Source organism: Schistocerca americana, chromosome 4 (assembly GCF_021461395.2).
Source record: "Schistocerca americana isolate TAMUIC-IGC-003095 chromosome 4, iqSchAmer2.1, whole genome shotgun sequence".
Lineage (NCBI taxonomy): Eukaryota > Metazoa > Arthropoda > Insecta > Orthoptera > Acrididae > Schistocerca > Schistocerca americana.
In genome coordinates, this window is record NC_060122.1 from 243369519 (window position 1) to 243380515 (window position 10997).

Here is a 10997-nt window from a genome sequence, read left to right on the forward strand (position 1 = left end):
CTTATCCAGCTACCTTCTAGTCCCTGCAGACTCTGCTAAACAGTGCTCTTCTCTCTTCCCACATGTACCCTGCTGTCCCGCCCCCTTACCTTCCCCACCCAGGATTGCAGTTTTTGGCAGCACAATAGTTGCAGTGTAGCCAGAGATAGCAGTCAAGTATGCATGTGATGTGCCTACTTATGTAAATATGTGTGTTTTCCTTTCTTTTGTGAAGAAAGCGTGTGTGTAACAGTCTTTTCATTGTGCCTGTCTGCAGCTGAATGTGTCATCTTTACCATGAGTAGCCATGAATCCTTCTCATTATCATTTAATAGTAATGCTCTTTGATGCTAATTGTGTTTATAATTTTGTAATTCATTTATTGGTTGCTTCGCATTAGTGTGGATTTGGGGGGGGGGGCAGGAGGGGGGGGAGGTTCTGCATACAGATTTTGGTTTAGAGTGGTCAGATAGGGATTAGAGCTTCCAGCTACCTGAGAACAATATCAGTCTGTTAACAAGAGTGCACCTTATTCAGTGTAGCCTTGCTGTAATATACGGTTGTGCTTATTTATGCTTGAAAAGAAGTTATTTGATAATGTAAAAAGCTTTATTTTTGAACGAAAGCAGTCACCATGCACACATTAAGGCATTAGTATGTGAATAAATAACCCTTATAAACTAACAAGTTTCAAGAGAGAATGTTTTTCCAGTACAGTAGAACCCCTCTAATCTGTCACCTTCAGGATCAGGACCATGGTCAGAACGAAAAAAAGGCCGGATTATCCGAAAAATCTATTTATTGCAAAAAATATAAAAAGATATTCAGTACAAAAAATTAAATGATTTGAGAACTAAAAGGCGTCTACAGTAATATAAAAAGATGTTTTTTACACAGTGTTAAACAATATATCACCTAAAAACGTCTACACATACTATAATATGTATTGGTTTTAAAAGGAAAAATGACAAACGTATTACAGTACTGTACTGTACTTAATAACGCATAAACGATATATACTGTAAACTAAAAAATGTTTATAGCACTGTATATAAAAAGAAATTTTTTACAAAGAAATAAACTACAGTATGTATAAACTAAGAAATGATTATACTGTATGCATTGTTTTTACAGTAAAAACGAAAACAAATTACTTGGAAAAAAGGTCAGTGATACATTTTTGTTTAGCAGATGTTATTCTAGATTTATCTGCAGTGTCCCTCCATTTATCCACAAAACGTCCATTGGAGTTGAAGTTGGATTCTGCTCGATGTATTGAAGGGCAATGTCAAAAGCGTTTTTTGCATCGTTGTGTGAAATCCGGTTGGGGGGTTCATCTTCACCATCCAAGTCCTCATTCACAGTTTCCTGGCTAACAGCGGCAGCAATCTGGTCGTAATCGAATTCTTCAAAAGTGTCACAGTCTTTGTCACATTTGTTGATCCACTCTTCAGCCTCATTGGCAGGGACGTTCGGCTCCAGAGTTTGTAGATCTTTAACGATTTCTAGTGCGTCTTTGTTTTGCTCATCTTCGGTATGCTCATTTTCAGTCATAACTTGTGGCCAAAGCTTACGCCACGATTTCCGCAGTGTGTCAGGTTTCAGATCATTCCACGCTGCAGCGATTGTGTAGATAGCATCTTTGATGTTCAGGGATTTCATTGCCTCAAATAAGTTATGACCTCCTTCGTATTTTTCCAAGATTGAGCTGATATACTGTCTGCGGTATCAGACAGGATGAGTGAGGTCACATTAGGAGGCAGAAAGAGAGCTTTTTATGCCCCCTTTCACCAAATCTTCCTCAGATGGATGTGATGGTGCGTTATCCAACAGCAGTAGAGCATGAACAGGCAGATTTTTTTGGGTCAAGTCCTTTTCGACCGATGGCACAACTTGTCGAAAAACCAGGATTTAAAAAGGTTGCAGCCCATCCAAGCAAATTTTTGATTGCGGTAATAAACCAGCAAGGAAGATAAGTTTATACACTCCTGGAAATGGAAAAAAGAACACATTGACACCGGTGTGTCAGACCCACCATACTTGCTCCGGACACTGCGAGAGGGCTGTACAAGCAATGATCACACGCACGGCACAGCGGACACACCAGGAACCGCGGTGTTGGCCGTCGAATGGCGCTAGCTGCGCAGCATTTGTGCACCGCCGCCGTCAGTGTCAGCCAGTTTGCCGTGGCATACGGAGCTCCATCGCAGTCTTTAACACTGGTAGCATGCCGCGACAGCGTGGACGTGAACCGTATGTGCAGTTGACGGACTTTGAGCGAGGGCGTATAGTGGGCATGCGGGAGGCCGGGTGGACGTACCGCCGAATTGCTCAACACGTGGGGCGTGAGGTCTCCACAGTACATCGATGTTGTCGCCAGTGGTCGGCGGAAGGTGCACGTGCCCGTCGACCTGGGACCGGACCGCAGCGACGCACGGATGCACGCCAAGACCGTAGGATCCTACGCAGTGCCGTAGGGGACCGCACTGCCATTTCCCAGCAAATTAGGGACACTGTTGCTCCTGGGGTATTGGCGAGGACCATTCGCAACCGTCTCCATGAAGCTGGGCTACGGTCCCGCACACCGTTAGGCCGTCTTCCGCTCACGCCCCAACATCGTGCAGCCCGCCTCCAGTGGTGTCGCGACAGGCGTGAATGGAGGGACGAATGGAGACGTGTCGTCTTCAGCGATGAGAGTCGCTTCTGCCTTGGTGCCAATGATGGTCGTATGCGTGTTTGGCGCCGTGCAGGTGAGCGCCACAATCAGGACTGCATACGACCGAGGCACACAGGGCCAACACCCGGCATCATGGTGTGGGGAGCAATCTCCTACACTGGCCGTACACCACTGGTGATCGTCGAGGGGACACTGAATAGTGCACAGTACATCCAAACCGTCATCGAACCCATCGTTCTACCATTCCTAGACCGGCAAGGGAACTTGCTGTTCCAACAGGACAATGCACGTCCGCATGTATCCCGTGCCACCCAACGTGCTCTAGAAGGTGTAAGTCAACTACCCTGGCCAGCAAGATCTCCGGATCTGTCCCCCATTGAGCATGTTTGGGACTGGATGAAGCGGCGTCTCACGCGGTCTGCACGTCCAGCACGAACGCTGGTCCAACTGAGGCGCCAGGTGGAAATGGCATGGCAAGCCGTTCCACAGGACTACATCCAGCATCTCTACGATCGTCTCCACGGGAGAATAGCAGCCTGCATTGCTGCGAAAGGTGGATATACTCTGTACTAGTGCCGACATTGTGCATGCTCTGTTGCCTGTGTCTATATGCCTGTGGTTCTGTCAGTGTGATCATGTGATGTATCTAACCCCAGGAATGTGTCAATAAAGTTTCCCCTTCCTGGGACAATGAATTCACGGTGTTCTTATTTCAATTTCCAGGAGTGTATTTTTGAATGCCCTTGGCTTCTTAGATTTTCCAATGACGAACAAGGGGAGCTTTTGGGTACCATGTGTGTTGCTACAAAAAATGACTGTTATTCTATCTTTTATAAGTTTCGTTCCTACCACGGATTCATTTGAAGCTGCGAGCATTTTTGTTGGCAACATTTTAAAGTTCAGCCCTGTCTCGTTTATGTTATACGCTTGGCAGAGTAACAGTTCATTTTCTTCTACAATTTCTTGAAACTTAACAGAAAACTCCTTAGCAGCTGTGGCATCGGCAGATAGTTTTTCACCGGAAATAGAAACAAATCGGGCACCACGGCGAGTTTTCCAACAATCAATCCAGCCTTCACAGGCAGCAAATTTACTTTTGGCTTCCAGTTTTTTGTGCAAAACTATCGGTTTTTCTTTGAGAATTGGCCCGGACATTGGAGTTTCTTTCCTTCTTTCTTGACAAAACCACATCCACAATGCGTTATCAATCAGTTGAAGTTTAGGCTTTTTTAATGTTTTGCGATTCTTCAGAGTGTTTTCACCATCAGTCATAACTGTATAGGATTCAATGTCTTTCCGATTCTTTCTTTAATTCTTAATTGTAGTAACAACTACATTCAGTTCCTTTGCAATTTTTGGAGCTATTCTTCATCCAGTCTTCATAGAACTGCTAATTTTTCATTTAGTGAAAGAGTTAAATGTTTGTTTGAATCCAGACATGCTGAAAAACAGACAACTGTACACACAATAAATTTACGGTAATCAGTACTGTAGAGAACACAGAATAAAGCAAACAACGACGTTTTTTTAAAATCCCAACAAAGGATAAAACTGCACAATAACGTACAGTATAACAGTATGCACAGCAATAGACACTGCAACAGGCGTCCAGTCAGTGACAAGTCGGCACAGGCTCGCGAGCCTGAGCATGGTCGGACTAACCGGAGTGACCGACCATCCAAGGTCGAATTACAGGGGTACTACTGTACTACAGAGAAATTACACCAAAAATTCCCAAAAATAGACAAAGCTTTTGTAAAATTTAGACAGTACAGTCATGTTATTACTCTCAATGGAATATTATGTTAGAAAATAGTACATTCCACAACAACTACTACTACTACTAGTAGTAGTAGTAGTAGTAGTAGTAGTACATTCCAGTAGTAGTAGTAGTAGTAGTAGTAGTACTTTGTTCATGTGTACGTCGTTTTACAAGGATATTGAGCATTTCATGTTACTACAGTTTAAGCCTAAAAAACATAATCCGTAGCCTATACGCAGGTACTCATGTACTTTTGGGTATAATTTGACAAGAATGGGACTGGTCATATAGCAGGAATCATCTCAGCATTTACCTGAAGTAATTTAGATAAGCCACAGGAAATGCAAATCAGAATGGTCAAATAGGGATTAGAGCTTCCACCTGCCTGAAAACACTACCAGTCTGTTTACAAGTTTGCAACCTAATTCAGTTGAGTGTTACTGTACAGTACTGTTGTGCTTATTGATACTTGAAAAGAAGTTATTTGATAATGTAAAAATCTAATGCTGAAATGCTAATTCATTTCTCAATATCAGTCACTGCACACACTATCAGCTGACATGAGGACAACGACATTGATGTTTGCTTTTCATTTTGCGTATCAGAGTTTTCAGAGTAAGTTGCCTCAGAAATTTAGTCAGCATATTCCCTTAATGAGCGAGACACTGATTTCAGAAAGAGAATAAGATGGCCATTGCAGAGCATTGGTATGAGGTTTTCTGGGAGGGGGGAGTGGACATTATTGTAAGGAGATGTACTGTGAATGAATTGTTATTTATTTATTTTACTTTTTTAACCAAATCCATAATCTGTGTTATTTAAGTAATCTTTCCACATATAGAGTGTATAGTGTAATAGGTACTTCTAAACTGTCTTTTTAAATGAGTTAGTTCTAGTAATCTCTTTAACCTCTGTAGGCAATTTATTGTCCAGTTTTATTCCTTGGTGAAAAGTGCTATTTTGAGTTTAACGTTTAGTCTTTCTTCATAAATATAAGTTCAGTCTAGATCTTGTTCCATGGGTTTGGACAGAACTGTTTATGCAGTAATTATCAAGGGTTTTTTCCTTGTTGTGCATAACTGATTGTTATATGTAGTCACATGACTTAACTAACATTCCCAAGGTTTTGAACAGTCTTTACAATGAGCTGAATTAATATTTTTGTTGTTATCTGTATGGTCCTTTTCTGTAATCAGCTACGCAACTGAACTTCCTTAACTGATATAATAACTGACTCTTTCTGCTCAGTTCAGTGTCCAGACTATCTAAACTAGGCAAGAGTTGTGCCTCTTCTAAAGAAAGGTAAAACAAAAGAGGAAGAAAACTGCAGGTTTATTTTTCTGCTGTCATCATTCTCAAAAATAATTCATTCCATTATAAATGACTGACTATTGAATCATCTGAATACATATAATGTTCTGAGGGGAAAAATTTCAGTTTCCATTGTTATAAAAGCTCTGAAACAGCCACACTCACACCTTGCGTTACTCACAAGAATACAAAGCAGAGGATTGTACCCTCTTCAGTCAAAACTCATAAACTGTCTTTTAGCCATGGTGATAATGTTTGTGCTTGCTGTGATATTAAAAGCAGGTGCAATGGTCTGTCACAAAATGCATACCAATGCAGTAGAGAGGTAAAACCAGACTATCAATTAGTAAATCTCATCATCATCCTGAAACATGCTGTAGTGGTTGAGGTCTACCCGGAAAAAGTGAGTATGCAGAGATGGTCCCACTTGTAGCAGTGTGCCTCAAAACACACTCTCTAAAAGTTCACACTGATTTAATCTGTAAGATGCCATAGTTTTCACCTCTGAATGCACACTCCCTTATGTAGAAGGTATACACTCTCTGTGCAAAGTAGCCAGACTTTGAGAGCCATAATTCATATACAGCAAGGCAAGTAGTAAACCCACACTCACATGACACTCAATGACATGTTCTGCACCCAAGCGATTTATCGCTAATGGGTCTACAGAACACGAATGAAATAAATAACATCTTCAAAGTATAACAACTTCTCTCATATGATATTCCAACTCATGTTACTAAGCAGTTTCAACTTTTAAAATCTGTTAATTTTTCTTTAATTCATGTACAGATGTTCTTTATCATTCTTCTCTGTATTTTGACGGCCATTCCTTCTGTTCCTGCAAAATGTGCATGCAGTAATCATAACTACCACTATGAATTTTCAACTTGGTGACCAACATAATTGTACAAAATTATATCAGTTGTACGTTGTAACGTGCAAGGCAATACTGACTGTATGACTTATCTTAGAATATGAGTTGTTGCTGTTGTGGTCTTCAGCCCTGAGACTGGTTTGATGCAGCTCTCCATGCTACTCTATCCTGTGCAAGCTTCTTCAACTCCCAGTACGTACTGCAGCCTACATCCTTCTCAGTCTGCTTAATGTACTCATCTCTTGGTCTCCCTCTACGATTTTTATCCTCCACGCTGCCCTCCAATACTAAATTGGTGATCCCTTGATGCCTCAGAACGTGTCCTACCAACAGATCCCTTCTTCTAGTCAAGTTGTGCCACAAACTCCTCTTCTTCCCAATCCTATGAGTTAATGACATGCAAAGCTATATTTATAGCTTTTTTATACAGAGAGAATGCTTCTGACAATGTTGACTGGCATAAGTTCACTGAAATTCTGAAGGTAGCAGGCATAATTATGTGGAGCAACAGTTTATACACAACTTGTGCAGAAACCAGATGGCACTTATAAAAATCAGAGGTCATGAAAGAAGTGCTAGAGAAGGGAGCAAGACAAACCTGCAGCCTATCCCCAATGTTATTCAATTTGCACATTGAGCAAGTAGTGAAGGAAGCCAAAGAAAAATTCAGAGATGGAGTTAAAGTTCAAGGAGAAGAAATAATAACTTTGAGTTTTACTGATGACATTATGATTCTATGAGAGGCAGCAAAAGATTTGAAAGTGCAGTTGAATAAAATGAATAATGGCTTGAAAGGAGGATATAAGATGAACATAAACGAAAGCAAAACAAGGGTAATGGTATATGCAATTGAATTAAATCAGGTGAAGCGGAAGGAATTATTTTAGGAAATGAGGCACTAAAAGTAGTTCTGGAGTTTTACTATTTTGGGCGGTAAACGAACTGATGATGGTCGAAATAGAGAGAAGTGAAATGTGGATGATAAGCAGTTGAGACAAGAAGAGAATAGAAGCTTTTGAAATGCAGTGCTACAGAAGAATGCTGAAGATTAGCTGGCTAAACCACATGATTTATGAAGAACTACTGAATAGAAATGGGAAGAAAAGAAATTTGTTCATAACTCGATTAAAAGAGGGGATCGGTTGATAGGACACATTCTGAGGCATCAAGGAATTGTCAATTTAGAATTGAAAGGAAGTCTGGAGTGTAAAAATTGCAGTAGTCAAATAGACGAGTATATAAATGGTGTTTGCAGTAGATATTCGAAGATGAAGGGGCTTGCGTGGGATAGAGTAGTTTGGAAAGCTGCATTAAACCAGTCCTTGGACTGAATACCACGACAACAAATCTTCTCTTGTGAACTATTCAAAATTTCCATATGTATCATTTGTCATTAAAATTATCAGTTCTGTTGTAATGCTCACTTTTGGCAACAACATTTATTGAACATGAATAAATATTCTGTAGAAAACAACATAAAAAGTCAGTCAGTCCATGAGGCAAGCAGAAACAGTTAACAGCAAAATATTCATTAGAACCACAATAGAAATTATTTGACTATCATTCTAGAGTAGAAGAATAAAGTCCAAGAAGGACATTGCTGGATATCCCCTGTACAGTGCACCAAATAATGAAGACCACTAGCATTACATCCATCTAAGAACTTTCTTTTATGGTAGTGCAGTGTCTGTATTTGATAGTGTCTGTTTAGTTTAATGCAGTGTTCCTTCAGACATGCTAGTGTGTCTGAAGGAACAGATGCTGCTATCAGTTGATAGCCATATTAAATTGTGAATTGTAGCACTATGAGATGTAGGCACCAGAATGTTTGGAAGTTTGGGGTGTTCCTGGATGCGCACTCAGGTAGCTGAAGTAGTTAACCCTTTGCATATCAGTGATTTCTGCCTCAAATCACCATTTCATTATTATTACTAGTATTACTATTTTTTTAAGTACCACTGTCTTTCGCATGAAACCACAGAGGCTATTACAAGGCAGAGACTCGTAGTGATGAAGTATTATTGAAATGAAACCACTGAGACAATATGTAGTTCGAATTTTAGACACATTTTTGCTCATTATTTACAAATATTGTTTTAGGCATTATAAACTCATGGAAGTTTTGAGATGTGAGATTTTATCAAGGAAAAATGTGAATTTGGTTTCAAATGTCTCACATAACATGATGATTGGTTGAAATAGTATGTCTCAATGGTTCGAAAATGAAGCCACTTCCTTAAAACAATGGGTGCTTACAAAAATAATAATGATTAATTTTGTTAAAAATTGTACAGTTTTATTCTAAAGTGCAACCACCTCCTTAAAACAATTGATTTTTTCCTTTTTTTGCCAGTTTCTTCTTGTATTCAAGGCTTACTATGATGATAAAGATTAATTATGCGAAAATTTTTAAAATTACATTCTTTTTCATATTGGTAGGACTCAAAGGGTTTAGGTGACTGCCCATAACCAGTGGGAAATCCAGGTTCGAGTTGCAGTCCAGCACAGATTTTCACATGTTTTTAGTGAATCATACAGCAGTTGTAAAACTTATTCGGAATTTGTGAATACATTTCATAACTTTATTTTAATTTCGCAGTTACATATAATATCCCCTTGCAACTCCACACAACATATACATCGATCGTACAAGTTGTTGAGTGAATGCTGGAAGTCTTGATTATGTACCTCTTTCAGACTGTTGATCACGTGTTGGATATCCTCAACGTCACTGAAAAGTTCCCCGTTTGAAACACATTTAATTTTCAGAAATAGAAAAAAATCTGTAGGTGGAAAATCAGGTGAATAGAGTGGATATCCAAGCGCACAGGTTTGTTTTGATGCTACAGAGTGTTTCATTGGCAGTGAGCAATGAACCAGTGCATTGCTCGTACTTTGGAACAGATGCATCTTGGCGTAACACATATGAGCAAAGAGATGTTGCACGACATAAGTATTATTATCCAGTCACTGTTTTGTCCTTAGGGAGAAATTCATGATGTATCACTGCTGGAGCATTGAAAGAAACAGTCACCATTATATTGCTGTATGATTTCTAGAACCCGAATTTCTTCTGCCTCGGTGACAATGTTCCATGTCATTCCATAGTCTGACTTTTGTCTTTGGATCAAACTGAAAACATCAACTTTCATCCCCAGTTATAATTTGTTTCAACAGATTGGAATCTTCGTCAACTGTTGTGATGAAACTAATGCAGCTCTATGCTCTCTCTGCTCTTCTGCCAATGAATGTGGCACAAACAGGAACAGATCTTTCTCTTATGCAAATCTTTCTCTGAAATGGACCTGACCATTTCCTTACTGACACCCAGTTTCATGCAAGCATTCTGGTGGCGATTCGTCTATCACTGGGAACAGTTTTCTTGGCTTTTTCCACATTTTCATGCACCCGAACAGACACAGGATGTCCAACTTATCGTTCATCTTCTAGGGATTCTCTTCCATTCTTAAGTGCTGAAAACTAGTGTAACACTGGTGCCAACTAAGACAATCATCTCTGTAAACACTTTGCATGTCTTGATGCCGCTTTTTGTAATTTACGGTAAAATTTTATCACAGCTCTTTGATCTGTGACACGATATTCAACTGTTGCTACTTGCCAAGCATTACTTTCCTGGTAGCAGTGTATACATTGGTCAAGTCTTTGACACAATTGAACAGTACAATCTAGGAGGTGAAACGGTAACCACATTCAGCATGTTTCTTAAAAATGTTCCTGGTAAAAAATCAGTCTCATTATTTATTGGATGCACTGTGTATTTTATAACAAAAGTTCCATGTAGGCAAAAGGTCGTTGAAACAGCAAGTTCATGATCTGTGGCACTAAAGAGTAAACTGTACGAGTAGTAGCATTGTGGAGTCCTCATGAAGAGGCGAGCTGGATAACGGCATACTGAGGCACACTGAGGCAGACTTGGCAGCGGGTGGCATTATATTTGGCTCACTATGGACACTTGTGATTCGGACAAAAACACAATCTTCCAGCCAAACAACAGTTTTATTACTTCTGAAATCTTTTTTTTTTATTTTCCTTCATCAGCCCTTAAAACATAAACCGCAATAGATCCTTTCTTTACCAATACTCATTTTCTTCAAAATCACTACAAATTTCAACAGTTTCCTTTGAATATATGACTAATTTTTTCTTTGTGCCTCATTCGTTTCGTATTCTGTTTTCTTCATGACTGTCATGTCACCATGGTGCCAATTGTGAGGACCCATTTCATAAAATTTTATCACTACCGAGTTTTAAATTAATATGTGAACATAGCCCCTTATTTTCCAGGGCAGATTCATCATTCCTTATTCAAGTTGAATGGATGTTCCCTGTGCAATATAGAATCCTCTCTTGTCATCAACTAATATATGTTT